The sequence below is a fragment of the Artibeus jamaicensis genome, unplaced genomic scaffold, assembly GCF_021234435.1.
Source record: "Artibeus jamaicensis isolate MK-2021 breed Jamaican fruit bat unplaced genomic scaffold, CSHL_Jam_final contig_311, whole genome shotgun sequence".
NCBI classification, from domain to species: domain Eukaryota; kingdom Metazoa; phylum Chordata; class Mammalia; order Chiroptera; family Phyllostomidae; genus Artibeus; species Artibeus jamaicensis.
Window position 1 is genome coordinate 8113456 of NW_026521717.1, and position 17903 is coordinate 8131358.

The 17903-nt window shown below is 39.2% G+C and overlaps 1 protein-coding gene across 1 annotated transcript in view; it reads right to left on the bottom strand.

The window, feature by feature from the left end:
* HECW1 (HECT, C2 and WW domain containing E3 ubiquitin protein ligase 1) overlaps positions 1–17903 on the bottom strand; it is a 675231-nt gene that overhangs the window by 251131 nt on the left and 406197 nt on the right. The gene's annotated exons all lie outside the window — the stretch shown is intronic.

Genomic DNA, 17903 nt, shown 5'->3' on the forward strand with positions numbered 1-17903 from the left:
GGAGGGGTGCTGTATAGCATTTACCATTATATAGAACGATAATTATCTACAATAATACTGGAACAACAATAATATGACAAGAACTCTGTGATCTGAATAACAAGAATAGGAAGTACATGACCTAGTGTAGTAGGCTACTGGAACACAAGTGAAGTGAAAGAAGGAACATTAAAATACACTATAAAGAGAGAACAAAAAAAATCAGTCAAACAATGCAATTAAATGAAATGAAGAAAGCTAAACAAAGAAGAAGACTTTAAGAAATACTAATGAAGTGAAAGGAGTAAAAATAATGAAAAATAATAATAAGACAAATAAACAATAACACGCACGTTCTCTGTAACAGTAAAGTGAAACTTGTCTCAGTTTCTCAGTTGTTGAGGTTAGTCTTGTGTTCCTTCTTTGGGTCTGTCTCTGGACCTTTGTAGGTCTTATTGTCTCACTTGGGTAAAAGAAAAGCCTCCTGCTGACTTTCGACCCACCCAAAAAGTTCCACTGGGTTCCTTGAAGCTGTTGAGCTTCCCTTTTCTCCCTTCTTATGGTTTTGTGAGAATGGGGGCCAGGTCTAGACTGTAATCTTCACAGCTGCCCAGCCTCCACCCTAGTTCCTCAGTGCATTGCTGGGCCCCCATTACCTGTCTACCCTAGGCTGGTGTCTTCAGTCCAGCAGTTTTGCTGCCCTTGTGGCACACTAATTAGGGGCAACTAACACACCACCATCTCCCTCTTTGCTGTCCTAGGTGCTAGGCACTCTCAAAGTCTCTTCAGAGTAATTCATCTTCCCCACTGAATTAAGTCTTTCTATGGACTGCTAAATCCCTGAGTCCTGACATTGTCCTCTGCTGCAGTGCCTCCTCCATCTTCTTAGCAAGCCAGCCAAGCTGCCTGATGATGGGAGTGTGCTATGGCAGTGACTTGGGTGTTGTAGCTGTAGGTGGGGTGGAGTGGGGTGGGGTTGTAGCAGCAGTTGTGGAAGCAGCAGGAGCATGGCCTCCACCTCTGCTGTGGCTGCAAGCATGTAGCTGGGGCAGCTGTTGCTGAAGAGTTTCCTGAACAGTGACCGAGAGTCTTTTTTTGAATAAAATTCTGTTCAAGTCTGCCACTCTTAACAAGCATCTGGCCTGTGATACAGCCCCACTTTCCAACCAGACTGGAGGCTCTCCAGGTTAGGGTTCATCATAGCCTAGCTCTTCTCCTTTCTCCAGGGGTCACCTGGCTCCCCACTTTCTCTGGTAATGACCCAGCCAGCATCCACGATTCCAATAGTTGAACATTACCCCGTGTATCACCCACCTCATCTTTATTCCCTCAACCACTTCAAGCATCCAGGTCCATCCTGGTGCTGCTCTGTCCTCTCTGTTTGGCAGGGGAGAGAGCTGTTGAATTGGCTCTCTTCCAAGGATCCTGTGGCAGGTGCCGGGCTGGGGGCTGCAGCAGCCCTGGTCTCTGCACTATACCCATGGGCCTTACTGTCCCAATGCAGTCTCTTTACCATCTGTTTTTCAGTGTCCTCTACAATTTTGACCTCCAAACTTTATATAAGCTTGGATTCCTTTGGCTATTTACTCTGTTCCTCAAAATATCAGCTAGGTGTTCCACCTGTGTGCAGGGGGAAGTGGGCTCCACTCCCACCTACCTAGCAGCCATCTTCCCATTGCCATTCAATTCTTTATAATTATATTCTTAGTATTTTTCTTTTTTTGGAGGAATTCCCTTTAACATTTCTTGAAATACTATTTTGGTGGTAATGGGTGGTAATGAATATATTAAGCTTTTTCTTGTCTTTGAAGCTTTTAAATTTCACTTTTAGTTTAAATAATAGCTTTTCTGGGCTTTCATATCTTTGAATGTTTTGTGCCAGTTTTTTCTTGCCTGAAAATTTTCTGTTTAGAAATCAGCTATCTTTTGTGAGCTCCTTTGTAGGTAACTAAATGTCTTTCACTTGCTGTTTTTAAGTTTCTCTCTTTGTCTTCAACTTTTGAAAATGTAATTATGTGTCTTTGTATGGGCCTCTTTGGGTTCATATTGTTTGGGACCTTCTGAAGTTACAGGACTAGTGTGCCTTTTTCCTTTATCAGGTAAATGTTTCCAGTTATTGTTTCTTTAGGTATGTTCTCAATCCTTTCCTCTCCATTCTGTTTCTGATATCCCTGTGATCACAATGCTGTTATTCTTGATGTCGTCTGAAAGGTCCCATATGCAATACTTATTAAAAATTTATTTTTGTTCTCTAATTGGGTGTTTCCTGCTACCTTGTCTTCTACATAGCTGATTAAATTACCTGCTTTATCTAATCTGCTTTTGATTCCCTATGTATTCTTTAGTTCATTAAAATTTTTTTCTATGTCCTTTTTAAAAAGATTTTATTTATTTATTTTTAGACAGAGGGGAAGGGAGGAAGAAAGGGAGAGAAACATTAATGGATGGTGGTCTCTCTCACACTCCCTACTGGGGATCTGGCCCATAGCCCAGGCATGTGCTCTGACTTGGAATTAAACCTGGTGAACCTTTGGTTTGCAGGCTGGAGTTCAACAACTGAGGCACATTAGCCAGGTCTCTGTGTCCTTATTTTTGCTTGCTTTATTTTTGATTGAGTTATCACTGAATTCAACCCTTCTACCCTTGTTTCTTGAGCACCTTTATAACCATGGTTTAAGCTCTATGTCTGGTAGGTTACCTGCCTCCATTTTACTTAGTTCTTTTTGGGGGATTTCTCCTCTTCTTTTATTTGGGGCATGTGTCTTTGTCTCTCCATTTTGGCTGCTTCTTTGTTTTTGTTTCTATGTATTATGTACATTTGTTGTGTCTTTAAGTCTTGGTAATTTGGCTTTCTGTCATAGGTTTTCTGTGAGACTCAGTGGCGTCGTCTCCTTGATCAACCAATTTAGGTGCTCCAGGAGTCTTTCTGTTGTAGTTGAGCCTTGATTGCTATTTGCACATTTATGGCTGGCCTTGACCATTAGGCTGGTTACTTTAATGATTGAATCCAATAATATTTAATGAGCTGATATGTGGGGGCTGACTCTAACAAAGGTGGAATTAGTTCCTGAAATGTCTGGTTACTACTGAGATCTCTCTTTGTGTTTGCTGTTTTTGGAGCTAAATGTGTCATGTTGTGATGTCTGCTACTTGGTGTGTTGGTTCCAGGGCATCCTGGGAGGCGCTGTTGTTTAGGTCAATATCAGACACTGCCTATGACTGGTCCTGGGTTACCTGGTGGTATCTACAAACCAATTCACACATTGTGTCTGCCTTTTCTGGAACTGGGTGTGTGTGGGAAGGGTCAAGCTGTCTACTGAGGGTGGCTTCCACCAACACTGTGGAAAGGTCAGCAAAAGGCCTAAGGCACCTCAAGATCTGCATTCACCTTCTGGTTTACCTGTTAGTCTCATTCACTGAAAGAGTCTCTGGCTTTTTCATGACTTGCATAAGATAGATTCTGTGTGAGTTATCAGTTAGGGATGAGTAATATTCACTGGTTTGATAGAGAATAAAACTTGGCACCAGTTTCATTCTGAGTTCACTCAGCAAGAAGTCTCATGGTCCACCAAGGCCAGCTGACACATCCTGGACTTTGTTGTTGTATTTGAGGTGAGTGCTCAAGGTGAGGTCAATAGAGTTCATCATGCTAAAAAAGATTTAGGTGTGGCTGTGTGGAGGAAGGGCTCTGCACATAAATGGTGATGGTGGTCTGGGCCCGAGGAAAAAAAAAATGGATCTCTTTAAGAACCTTCTAAGAATTTCTCACTTAAGAGAGTTCCAGCAAAGATGAAGGTGTAGGTAGAAATGCTTCACTACCTCCACACAACCAAAAGAAGGATAACAACCAATTTAAAAACAATAAACAACCAGACCTGTCAAAATATCAAACTGCATGGAACTCTGACAAACAAAGAGTTAAAGAAACATTCATTCAGACTGGAGGGGAGGAGATGGGCAGCCAGGCAGATGGAGAGGACCCACAGAAAGGCAGCGGACTGTGCAGGTGAGGAGAGGCTGGCTGACTGGGAAACTAAAGACTCAAAACCTCTACTAGCTGTAAAATACTGTGGGGGTCACAAAAGTGGGAGAAAATCCCAGTCTCACAGGAGAGTTCTTTGGAAAATGCAGCTAGAGCCAAGTAAGCTAGTGGTATTGTTCCTTCTCTGATCTGTCTCCCACAGACAACATGACAACATGAAGACTGTTGCCCTGCCTTGGCAAATACTTAAGCATGTCCCTTTTTAGCATGTCTGTATAACAGGTCTGCCAAGACAAAGAAATATAGTACAAATGAAAGAAAAGACCAAAACTCCAGGAAAAGAGCTAAGCAAGGAGGAGACAGACAACCTATCTGATGCAGAGTTGAAAATGCTGGTAATCAGGATGCTCGCAGAATTGATTGAGTTCAGTCACAAAACAAAGGAAGAAATGAAGGCTACCCAAAGTGAAATAAAGGGAAATATACAGGGAACCAATAGTGAAGGGAGGAAATCAATGATTTGTAACCAAGGGAAGAAATAAACATCCAACCAGAACAGAATGAAGAAACAAGAATTCAAAAACATGAGGAAGAACTTAGGAACCTCTGGGGAAAGTCTGAGTACTTCAACATCTGAATCATAGGAATGCCAGAAAGACAAGAGGAAGAGCAAGGAATTCAAAACTTATTTGAAAAAATATAACGAAGGAAAACTTCCCAAATATGGTGAAGGAAATAGATTTCCAGGAAATCCAGGAATCCAAGAGTCCCAAAATAGTTGGACCCAAGGAAGCACACACCAAGACACATCATAATTAAGTTACCCAAGATTAAAGATAAGGAGAGAATTACAAAAGCAGCAAGAGGAAAGGAGAGAGTTACCTACAAAGGAGTGCCCATAAGGCTATCAGGTGATTTCTCAGAAACCTTACAGGGAAGAAAGGACTGGAAAGAATTATTTGAGGTCATGAAAGGCAAGGACCTACATCCAAGATTATTCCATGCAGCAAAGCTATCATTTAGAATGGAAGGGCAGATAAAGTGCTTCCCAGATAAGGTCAATCTAAAGGAGTTCATCATCACCAAGCCCTTATTATATGAAATGTTAGGTACTTATCTAAGAAAAAAGATAAAAGACTATGAACAATAAAATGAAAGCAAACTCATAACTATCAGCAACTGAACCTAAAAACAAAAACAAAAACTAAGCAAACAACTAGAACAGGAACAGAATCAAAGAAATGGAGATCACATGGAAGGTTATCAGTGGGGAGGGGAGGGGCAAATGGGAGAGAACAGGTACAGGGAATAAGAAGCATAATTTACAGGCATAAAATAGACAGGGGAGGTTAAGAATAGTATAGGAAGCAGACAATCCAAAGAACTTACATGTACAACCCATGAACATTAACTCAAGAGGGGAGGAATTCTGGAGGGTACAGGGCAGAGAGGGTATAATGGGGAGAAAAAAATTGGGACAACTGTAATAACATAGTCAATAAAATATGCTTTAAGAAAAAATTTCTCCATTACAAGGTCATGCTGGTTGCAGCCAGAAGACTGGCAGTTCAAGGCCACAGGAAGTCAGGCTGGTGGTTAGTGCATCCTCCCAGGATGTGTGGCACAGAGAATGTTTCATATCTATGAACACTGTGGTAATGGGAATCAGCACAGATACAGTGAAGGCTGTCCCTCTAGCCCTTTTTTTTTTAAAGCCACACAACCCATTCAGTCTCTGTATGACTCCTATCTGCTCTCAGCTTCCATCTTTCTGCTAGAGCCCAGAGTGAATACTCCCAAAGAAAAATTTGTGTGCTGGCTCTTTTAGAGGGCTCCTACATTTGTGTCAGACTCCTGTCTCTCTCTACCATCCTGAATCCCCACTGATTTTCACAGTCAGATGGTATTCTGGCTCCTTCTTCTTGGTACTGATGCTCAAGTGTGGGGAATCCAACATGGGGTTGAGACTCCTTGCTCCTCAGAGGGACCTTTGCTGAGATAGCCTTTCCAATTCTCAACCACTGTATGTGGGACCAGGCCTTTTCATGAGTCTGTCCTTCCTACCAGTCTTCATGTGGATACTTCTATAAATTCTTGGTTATAAGATTTCTGTACAGCTAGTCTTCAGTTGGTTATTCAGGTTGATTATTTTATAATTTAGGTGTAATTTCACTTTTGTCCTGGGAGGAGGTGAGTGTAACTTCTACCTACTCCCCTGCCATTTTGGATCCTAGTATCTTTATTTTAATTGCGCTATCGATTAATATAAAATTTTTCTTTGACCCCATATGATTCTGGATTTAAATACTTTTTGTATATTAACACACTACCATTGGCTTTCCTGTTATTTTCTCACCATATTATTATTTATTCTTTATTTTTTAAATTACTGAATTATTTCTTAGCTATGTCTTTTTAAAGCCAGCTCTGTTTGTTATGAAATATGAAAGCATTCCTTTTTGGTGCCCGAGTTTATCATATTTCCACTTATTGCCATAACTTTTATACCTGGCTTTATCTTTGTTATCTTAACTTTTATTATTTCCATTTCACTTGTTTTTTTGTGCTTTTTCATGTGCTGTATGTAAAATGAGTTATGTTCCTTTTTATAGGCATTTAAAAGGGGGAAATCTTATTTTGAATGATACAAACATTTGCTTTTTTAGTTTGTTGAATAACTGTATTTAGTCTTTGGTTTCAGATTATCCAATTTGACTCTTTTATGGCCACATGAGAACTTAGCACAACTTTCTTTGCCCTCTTCAACTGCTTTCTTCCTGTTTCCTCATCTTTTTCATTTTAGTCTTGGGGTATCAGTTGATGCATATTTTTCTATACAACTGTTACTTTTTTTCAACTGTTACTTTTTATTTTACATATTTTATTGAGTTTTTCCAATATATTTTAAATCATTTTAGTACCAATTACTTTATTCATATTTATCTATTTGATTTATTTAAATACTCATCATTAGTTCTTTTATATACTTGATTTTCCCATTATTGATTTTCTCTTCTGCTATATTTATGAGTCATCTGCAGAATGACTTTGGTGTTTTCTTCAAACAGGAAAAAGAGTAAAATTAGCTCTTAAATTTTGTACATGAGGTTATTTTCTTACTGTATTTACACTTGAATATCAATTTATCAGGACATAGAATGATTGGGCTACAGTCTTTCTTTATCAATAATATGTAGTTGTTGTTTTGTGCATTTCTATAGTCTCACAAATGGGAAATTTAGAGCTTCTTTGATTTTTTATTTTTGTAGGTAACTGTCATATTATCATGATGTATACTGATAAGATTAGGAACTGTGGACATTTCAGAGTATGTGTACATATAGAATTAATTTTAATTAACTTATTGTAACTCAGTAAGTCCACTTAATCTTCCCACCTAAACAACTTGTTTTGATCACAAAGTTTGATTTTTAATACTTAATAATTAGTTTAATATCAATATTTAATATTTAGTTATTATTGCTATATCTCTTATTTTGGTTTTTGTTTTAGGAATATCTATAAGTCATTCACCCAATAGGGTGTTATTGAGTGACAACTATGTGGCAGGCATTATTTTAAGTTCTTGGAGGTTTCATCAATCCGCCAAAGATCCCTGCTCCCAAAGAGTCTAAATTCTTCTAGGAGAAATAGACAAAACAGGAAACTTAACAAATACACAAATTATATAATAAGCACTTGGATTAGGGATCCTGGAGGAACTTGTGGTTGAGAAAGTAAGACATACTTTTCTCTTGTTCAGTTTTTGTGTGTTTTCAAACTTTCTTTTTTTTTGGTCTGCAATTTTATTTTTATTTATTTATTTTCCTATCTAGGATAGTTTTATTAGCATTTTTTTTATTTAGTTACTTTTCAAGTACATTTTTTTTTTATCTATTTCTCCCATCCCACCCCACCCCCCCGCCCGGTCTCCCCCTTCCCTCCCATCCCCCCCCCCAGTCCTCATCTCTGTGTCTTTCATACTTGTTCCTCAAAATCCCTCCCCCTTTTTTCCCCTTAAGTTCCCTTCCCTCTCCCCTCTGGTCGCTGCCCACTTGTTCTCTATTTCAGCGTCTTTGTTTTTATTCTGTTTGCTTGTTTGTTTTATTCTTTAGCTTCCAGTCAAAGGTGAGATCATATGGTATTTGTCCTTCAATGCCTGGCCTATTTCACTCAGCATAATGCTTTCCAGTTCCATCCATGTTGTTGCAAAAGGTAGTAGCTCCTTCTTTCTCTCTGCTGCATAGAATTCCATGGTGTATATGTACCACAATTTTTGGATCCATTCATTTACTGATGGGCACCTAGGTTGCTTCCAACTCTTGGCTATTGTAAATTGTGCTGCTATGAACATTGTGGTGCATAGGTTCTTTGAAATTGATGTTTTAGGATTCTTGGGGTATAATCCTAGCAGTGGAATTGCTGGGTCAAAAGGCAGTTTTCAAACTTTCACTCCACTGTTTGTAATCCACTTTCTCCTCTCTACTTTGGGTTCTGATTCCATGTTCAGATTCTCTATCAGTAATTTAATTTTACATGACCTCACTTCTGCTCTGTTTTTTAAAAATATTTTATTATTTATTTTCAGAGAGAGAGGAAGGGAAGGAGAGAGAGAAGGAGAGAAATATCAATGTGTGGTTGCCTCTCATGTGTCCCCCCACTGGGAACTGGCCTGCAACCCAGGCATGTGCCCTGAGTGGGAATCGAACCATGACCACATTGTTCACAGGCCCACGCTCAATCCACTGAGCTACACCAGCCAGGGCCTTTTTATAAAAATAATTTTATTTATTTATTTTCAGAGTGAGGGGAAGGGAAGGAGAGAGAGAGGGAGAGAATCTGCTCTGTTTTTATCCCTGTATAATTACATTTTGTTCTTCCTTGTAAGCCTAAAATGTTTATTTTGAGCCCATTTAGCTTTTTTTGAAATTGTAGTAAAAACACTTAACATGAGAATTACTCTTAACTCATTTTAAGCGCACAGTGCAGTGTTGTTAATTATAGACATGATATTGTATAGCTTATCCATTATTTATGACTGAAACTCTATGCTCTTTAAACAGAAACTCACCTTCTTCTACCTTCCCCAGCCCCTAGCAACCTCTATTCTACTCTGTGTTTATAAGGTTGACTACTTCAGATAGTAGTGAAATCATATAGTACTTTTCCTTCTGTAACTGGCTAATTTCACTTAATATCTTTCAGGTTTATTCATGTTGGAGGATATGTCAGAATTTCTTTTTTCTTAAAGGCTGAGTAATATCTCATTGCATGTGTATGCTACATTTTTTAATGAATTCATCTATCAATAGATATTTAGATTGTTTCAATATCTTGGCTCTTATGAGTAATGCTGCAAGGAAGATGAGAGTGCAGATATTTCTAAGATATTTTATTTATTTTTTTAAAGATTTTATTTATTTCTCTTTAGAGGGGAAGGGAAGGAGAGAGGGAGAGAAACATCAATGTATGGTTGCCTTTCTTGTGTCCCCTGCTGGGAACCAGCCTGCAGGGAACCGGCCTGCAACCCCAGTATGTGCCCTGACTGGGAATCGAACCGCAATTGTCTGGTTCGCAGGCCCGCGCTCAATCCACTGAGCTACACCAGCCAGGGCTTTATTTCTAAGATATTTTAATTTTAGTTCTTTTGGATATATACCTAAAGGTGGTATAGTTAGATCATATGCCAGTTCTATTTTCTTATGTCTGTTTCATTTCAGCTTGTTTTGTGTTTGTGACTTCTTCTTGGTCAACAGAGCCATGTGCTTCTGTCATTCTGTGAATATGCTAATATCTGTTAAAAATTCATTTGTATTTTCTGAAGAAAATTATACTATGAAATGTTATTTTTCTCAGATCATTATTCTCTTTTCTTCATGTAGTCCTAGGTCTTCATAGGCCTCTTCTCATTTTGTAGTTTCCATTCATTATTATATACCTCTCATCTGTTATCCTGGCTCCACATCTTCAGCCCCATCACCTTTTTACATGATAACCATCCTCCTTGGCTCAGGCCTGGAATCAACCTGTGGCCCAGAGGAAATCTCTAACAAAGATGTTGAGAGGCTATATACTCTTTTCCCACACTAAAAAATGACAGATGAGTCAGATGCCATTTTATTTTTTGCTCCAGTCATTTGTGAGGATGATTATGCATGCAAAGATGTCTAAGAGCCCAGCCCCAGCCCTTCTAGTCTTTCTGCAATGCCTACTAAAAGTGAAGGTTGTTATCTCTGAATGTGCTGATAAAGCAACAAGCAGATTCCAATGTTAATTTACTTTTTCATTTGGTTATAAAATCATGAAAGCAAGGCAGACATCATTTTTGTTACTTTATGATAGGTAAAATGATATTTAGAGGATGCTGGGAAGATGGCGACGGAGTAAGATGGAGCTGATGCTAGCTCCTATACTCATGGGTGAAAATCCTGGCAGATCTATAGAGAAACAGGACAATAAACCATCGGTTACCCAGCATTTATGAAATTAAAAGACCAGAGATTGTGACTGGCCCTGAAACACCAGACGGCGGCAGAGTCAGCTACTGGAGCTGGGTCTCATGCTGCCCTGTGCTGCCACCAGAGCAACAGGCCTGGGAGCCGGGGAGTCAGGTACAGGAGCCGGACACTCCAAGCCCCTGTGACGGTCCTAGGAGACAGAGGAGTCAGGAACTGGAGCTGGGACATTCTTGGCCCTTGTGCTGATGCCATAGCTACCGGCCTGGGCAACAGAAGGGTCAGTTGCAGGAGCTGGGACACCAAAGGCACCTGTGACGCCACCATAGAGACAGGCCTGGGCCCTGAGAAGCCAGCTATGGGAGCCGGGACATTCTCAGCTCCTGTGCCGCTGCCATAGCCAGGGGACTGGATGCCAGGGAGTCAGGTATGGAAGCCGGGACTCTCCAAACCCCTGTGACGCAGCAGAGGAGCCAGCTATGGGAGCCGGGAAGTTGTCAGCTCCTGTGCCGCTGCCGTAGCGACGGGACTGGACACTGGGGAATCAGGTACGGGAGCTGGGACATTCTAAGCCTCTGTGCCACTGCCATAGAGACATGACTAGACGCCAGGGAGTCAGGTATGGAAGCCGGGACACTCCAAACCCATGTGACGGCCCTGGGCGCCAGAGGAGCCAGATACGGGAGCCGGGACATTCCCAGCCCCTGTGCCACTGACACAGTACCGGGCCTGGGTGCTTGAGGAGGCAGCTACTAGAGCCGGGACACTCATCAGTGGTAGGCGACCAACGCAGGGACCAGCGTGAGGACCAGCGTGAGTGTAGGTGGAGATGAAGAACATCAAGAAACTTCAAGGAGTCTGCACAAGGATCATACCACAGAAGTTTACACCATAAAACCAGGCTTTCAGAACAGATCAATTTTGGAAGCAGAGACTAACAAGAAGAGTCTCAAACAATGGGAAGACAAAGAAACAATCCCCAAATGAAAGAAAGAGCAGAATCTTCAAAAAGAATGTTAGATGAAATAGACGCTGATCAACTATCAGATAGTGAATTCAAAGCACTGGTTATTACGAAGTTCAAAGAGCTCACAGTAAACGACCAGAAACTACAGGGGAACTATAATGATCTCTCTGCAAACTACAGCAACATCAAAAAGGAAATGGAAACTATCAGCAAGAGACAAGAGGAAATGAAGAACACAATTTCCGAATTGAAGTACACAGTAGAAAGTTTCCAAAGTAGGATAGATGAAGCCCAGGATAGGATTAGTGAGTTGGAGGACAAGGTAGAAAGCATCTCACAGAAAGAGCAAGAAAATGAAAAGAGGCTCAGAAAGAATGAAGAGGGATTAAGAGAAATGCAAGACAATATGAAATGTAATAATATCCGAATAATAGGAATACCAGAAGGAGAAGAAGAAAAACAAGGGATAGAAAACGTATTTGAATGAGTAATGAGAGAAAATTTTCCTAATTTGATAAGAGAAAAAGTCTCACAAACCCAGGAATCACAGAGAGTCCCAACCAAGAGGAACCCAAGGAGGCCCACTTACACACACATCATCATCAAAATGGCAAAATTCCAAGACAAAGAGAGAATCTTAAAGGCAGCAAGGGAGAAAAAAGAAATAACACAAAAGGGAACCCCAATAAGGTTAGCTACTGACTTCTCAATGGAAACACTTCAAGCAAGAAGAGAATGGCAAGAAATATTCCAAGTAATGAGAACCAGAGGCCTACAAGCAAGGCTACTTTACCCAGCAAGGCTCTCAATCAAGATAGATGGCCAAATAAAGAGCTTCCAAGACAAAAGAAGTCTAAAAGAATATGCCTCCACCAAACCAGCTCTACAAGAAATACTAAAAGGACTGCTTTAAGGGAAGGAAGGATAAGAGAGAGACAGAGAGGAACACAGGTACAAAAATGGCAATGAATAAGTACCTATCAATAACAACCTTAAATGTAAATGGATTAAATTCTCCAATCAAAAGACAAAGAGTAGCTCAATGGATACGAAAGCATGACCCACACATATGCTGCCTACAAGAGACCCACCTCAGGAAAAAGACCATCAAAGACTAAAAGTGAAAGGCTAAAAACAAGTTTTCCAAGCAAACGGACAAGAAAAGAAAGCTGGGGTAGCAATTCTCATATCAGACAAAATAGACTTCAAAAAAAAAGGCTATAAAGAGAGACCCAGAAGGTCACTTCATTATACTCAAGGGAAGAATCTACCAAGACGACATTAACATTGTAAAGATATATGCACCAAATATAGGGGCATCCAAATATATCAAGAAAATCTTAGAGGACTTCAAGAAAGATATTGACAGCAACACAATTATAGTAGGGGATTTGAACACCCCACTATCAAAAATGGAGAGATCTTCCAAACAAATTATCAACAAAGATATTGTGGCATTAAACAACACCCTAGATGAAATGGAGTTAACTGATGTATATAGAGCCCTTCATCCCAAAGAAGCTAAATACACATTCTTTTCAAATGCACATGGAACATTTTCAAAGATAGACCACATGGTAGGACACAAAACGAGCCTCAACAAATTCAAGAAAATTGAAATCATACCAAGCATCTTCTCTGACCACAAGGGACTGAAATTAGAAACCGACCAAAAAGAAAAAAACTCAAAGCACACAAAAACATGGAGAATGAATGGTATGCTATTAAACAACGAATGGGTGAAGAATGAAATTAGGGAAGAAATCAAAACATTTCTGGAAACAAATGAAAATGATCTCACAACAACCCAAAACTTATGGGACACAGTGAAGGCAGTCCTGATAGGAAAGTTCATAGCAATACAGGCCTATTTAAAAAAGATAGGAATATTTCAAACAAACAACCTAACCCTATGCCTACAAGAACTCGAGGAACAACAACTAAGACAGCCCAGAGCAAGCAGAAGGAAGGAAATAAGCAAGATTAGAGCAGAATTAAATGACATAGAAACAAAAAGCACAATTTTAAGGATCAATGAATCCAGGAGTTGGTTCTTTGAGAAGATAAACAAAATAGACAAGCCTTTAAGTAGGCTCATCAAGAAAAGAAGCGAGAGGACACAAATAAACACAATCAGAAATGAAAAGGGAGAGATTACAACTGATACCACAGAAATAGAAGGGATTGTAAGAAATTACTATGAAGAACTGTATGCCAAGAAATTTGAAAACCTAGGGGAAATGGATACATTTCTAGAAAAATACAATCTTCCAAAACTCAGTGAAAAAGAAGCAGAATATCTAAATACACCAATAACAGCAAAAGAAATTGAAGCAGTAATCAAAGAACTCCCATCACACAAAAGCCCCGGCCCAGATGGTTTCACAGGAGAATTCTACAAAGCATTTAAGGAAGAGCTTACCCCTATTCTCCACAGACTATTTCAAAAAATCCAGAAGGATGGAAAACTCCCAAATTCTTTTTATGAAACCAGCATCATCTTAATTCCAAAACCAGATAGAGACACAACAAAGAAAGAAAACTTCAGGCCAATATCGCTGATGAACATAGATGCTAAAACCCTCAACAAAATATTGGCAAATCGCATCCAACAATATATCAAAAAGATCATACACCATGATCAAGTGGGATTCATCCCAGGGATGCAAGGATGGTTCAATATTCGCAAATCAGTAAATGTAATACATCACATAAACAAAAGCAAAGACAAAAATCACATGATGATATCAATAGATGCGGAAAAAGCTTTCGATAAGGTACAACACCCATTTATGATAAAAACACTCAGCAAAGTGGGAATACAGGGAGCATTTCTCAAAATAATAAAGGCCATATATGAGATACCTAAAGCCAATATCATACTCAATGGGAAAAACTAAAAGCTTTTCCACTAAGATCAGGAACAAGACAAGGTTGTCCACTTTCACCACTTCTATTCAATATATTATTGGAAGTTTTAGCCACAGCGATCAGGCAAGAAAAGGAAATAAAAGGCATCCAAATAGGAAAGGAGGAAGCAAAACTGTCACTGTTTGCAGATGACATGATAGTGTACATGGAAAATCCTATAGACTCTACCCAAAAAACTGCTCAAACTAATTAATGAGTTTGGCAAAACAGCTGGTTACAAAGTCAATATCCAGAAATCAAAGGCATTTTTGTATACCAACAGTGAATCAGCAGAAGCAGAAATCAAGAAAAAATCCCATTTGATATAGCAAAAAGAAAAATAAAATATCTGGGAATAAACCTAACTAAGGAGGTAAAAAACCTGTATGCAGAAAACTACACAGCCCTGAAGAATAAAATCAAGGAAGACACAAACAACTGGAAACATATACCTTGTTCATGGATTGGAAGAATTAACATCATCAAAATGTCCATACTCCCCAATGCAATATACAGAATCAATGCAATACCTATTAAAGTACCAATGGCATATTTCACAGACATAGAACAAACACTTCGAAAGTTTATATGGAACCATAAATGAGCTCGAATAGCAGCTGCTCTTTTGAGAAAGAAGAACAAAGTAGGAGGGATCATAATACCTGATATCAAACTGTATTACAAGGCCACTGTAATCAAAACAGCCTGGTACTGGCATAAAAACAGGCACATAGACCAATGGAAGAGAACAGAGAGCCCAGAAATCAACCCAACTCTCTACAGTCAATTAATATTCGACAAAGGGGGCAGTAACATAAAATGGAGTAAAGATAGCCTCTTCAACAAATGGTGTTGGGAGAACTGGACAGCTATGTGCAAAAAAATGAAACCTGAGCACAGACTTACACCATACACCAAAATAAATTCAAGGTAGATAAAAGACTTAAATGTAAGTCGTGACACCATTAAAGTCCTAGAGGAGAACATTGGCAAGATAATCTCAGATATTTCACGCAGCAACTTCTTTACTGATATGTCCCCTAGAGTAAGGAATGTAAAGGAAAGAATAAACAAATGGGATCTCATCAAAATAAAAAGCTTCTGCATGGCTAAAGAAAACAGTATTAAATTAGCAAGACAACCAACTGTATGGGAAAACATATTTGCCAATGATACCTCAGGCAAAGGTTTAATCTCCAAAACATACAAAGAACTTACACGACTCCACTCTAAGAAGACACCCAACCCAATTAAAAAATGGGAAAAGGACTTGAATAAACACTTCTCCAAGGAGGACATACAGAACATTCAGAGACACATGAAGAGATGCTCAATATCGTTAGCTATCAGAGAGATGCAAATTAAAACCACAATGAGATACCACTTTCCACCAGTCAGGATGGCTGTGATAAACAAAGCAACAAACAATAAATGTTGGAGAGGTTGTGGGGAAAAGGGTTCCTTAGTTCACTATTGGTGGGATTGCAGACTGGTACAACCATTATGGAAAACAGTATGGAATTTTCTCAGAAAAATAAAAATCGACCTGCCTTTGACCGAGCAATTCCACTGCTGGGATTATATCCTCAGAATCCCAGAACATCAATATCAAAGAACCTATGCACCACAATGTTCATAGCAGCACAGTTTACAATAGCCAATATTTGGAAGCAACCTAGGTGCCCATCAGTAAATGAATGGAGCAAAAAATAGTGGTACATATACACAATGGAATTCTATGCTGCAGAGAGAAAGAAGGAGCTACTACCTTTTGCAACAACATGGATGGAAGTGGAAAGCATTATGCTGAGTGAAATAGGCCAGGTGCTGAAAGACAAATACCATATCATCTCACCTTTAACAGGAAGCTAAACAACAAAACAAACAAGCAAGCAGAAAAAAAACACACAAATACACTGAAATAGAGAACCAGGGGATAGTGACTAGAGGAGAGAAGGAAGGGAAGTTAAGGGGAAAAAGGGAGAGGGATTTGGAAGAAGAAATAGGCAGGACACAGGGACGAGAACTAAGGGGGGTGGAAATGGGAGGGAGGTGGGGAGCAAGGGGCAGGGGAGGATGGGATGGGAAAAATGGACAAAAAACTGTACTTGAAAAATAACTAAATAAAATTAATTATATAAAAAAACACAAAAATAGTTACCAGAAGATTTCTTTGAAAATTTAAAAGTACTATGATTATGTAAGTTAAAAAAATGATATTTAGATTGATGAAGTGGCTTGCCTAGTTTCATATGGCACACACTTAGCATGGGATGAACCAGACCCAACAAATATGTCCTCCTGCCCTATTTTTATCTTCCACCTTTCATTGTTCATCTCTACTAAGTGGGTGTGATAATACATTTCAAAACTGACATTAATTTACATACAGCAATTTTGCCTGCCAACTATGAGTCTGTGTATATTCAATTAATAAGGAACCAGAGAGCCCTTTTTGGCGTGTCTGTTTATAGTCACATGTCTAATTTGCATCATAACTGTAAGTAAAACTCATGTCTTCTTATTTCAAAATCTTTCTTGTATATGATACATCTCACTAAATGGAATTAAAGTAAAAATGTCTTTCCAGAAATTCCTTAGTATGCATTTCAAAATTAATAAATCTCTAGGTACATGTCTCAGCTGCTGTGCTTTCTGTTATAGCAATGGCAAGGAGGCAGTGTGTGTACCATGTCATGGAGGACAGGGGACAATTGCATTTGGGGTCTCTCTGCATTCCACTGGACCCTCTGCTGTTTGTATAATGGTGTGAGCCCTTTGGTCATGAAAATCCAAGGATAAAAAAATGGTTTGCATCAGTGCGTGCTCTTTGTATAACAAACAATACCGTTCTGTTCATCGATCCATAATGGTGTCTCTTGGCATTTTGGTTAAATAATAAATGCAAACATGGCCATACCACAGACCACAAAATGAGGCAGGTATACCCCAGCACTTACCCTCTTTAGTTCTCATCATAATGTATACCAGCAAGTCCTCACAGTATAAATCACTATCATTTTCTTAGTGGAGGCCACATTCAGTAAATGAGAAGATTCTGGGGAGCAGATATTGGCTATGGTGGCTTTTCTACTACACAAGGAACCCTCCCACCCCCATTTAATCCCCGACTATGGAGGGGTTGGTCATAGAGCTCCCTTATACTAATGGACTTGTATTAGTGAACACAGTCTTTTCTTACTCAATCCAGATAGACCACTTGCTGAGGAATGCTAAATGGTTTGAGATAGAGATTTGTAGCTTCTAGGAGACAATGACACAAATAAACTCACTCTGGGGCATTGTGGCTTTGCAGATTCAAAATCACAAAGGAAAGAAACTATAATTCAGTTTCTTATTTACAGACATATCTGCTGATGAAATTCCTGTTTTCTCTAACCTTAAAAAATACAGGGGTTCTCTCTACCAAAGTTCACAAAAATAATACTTCAGCAAACTTTTGGTCTGTCCTATAAATATATTGAGTTGAGTGATAATAATTAAGAAAAACATTCTTACTTTAGCAAACTCAAACTTTTAAAGCATTGCTGGAAAGAATTAGTTTTGGTTAAAGTAACACAAAGGCAAAATGCAAGACAGTTAACATGGC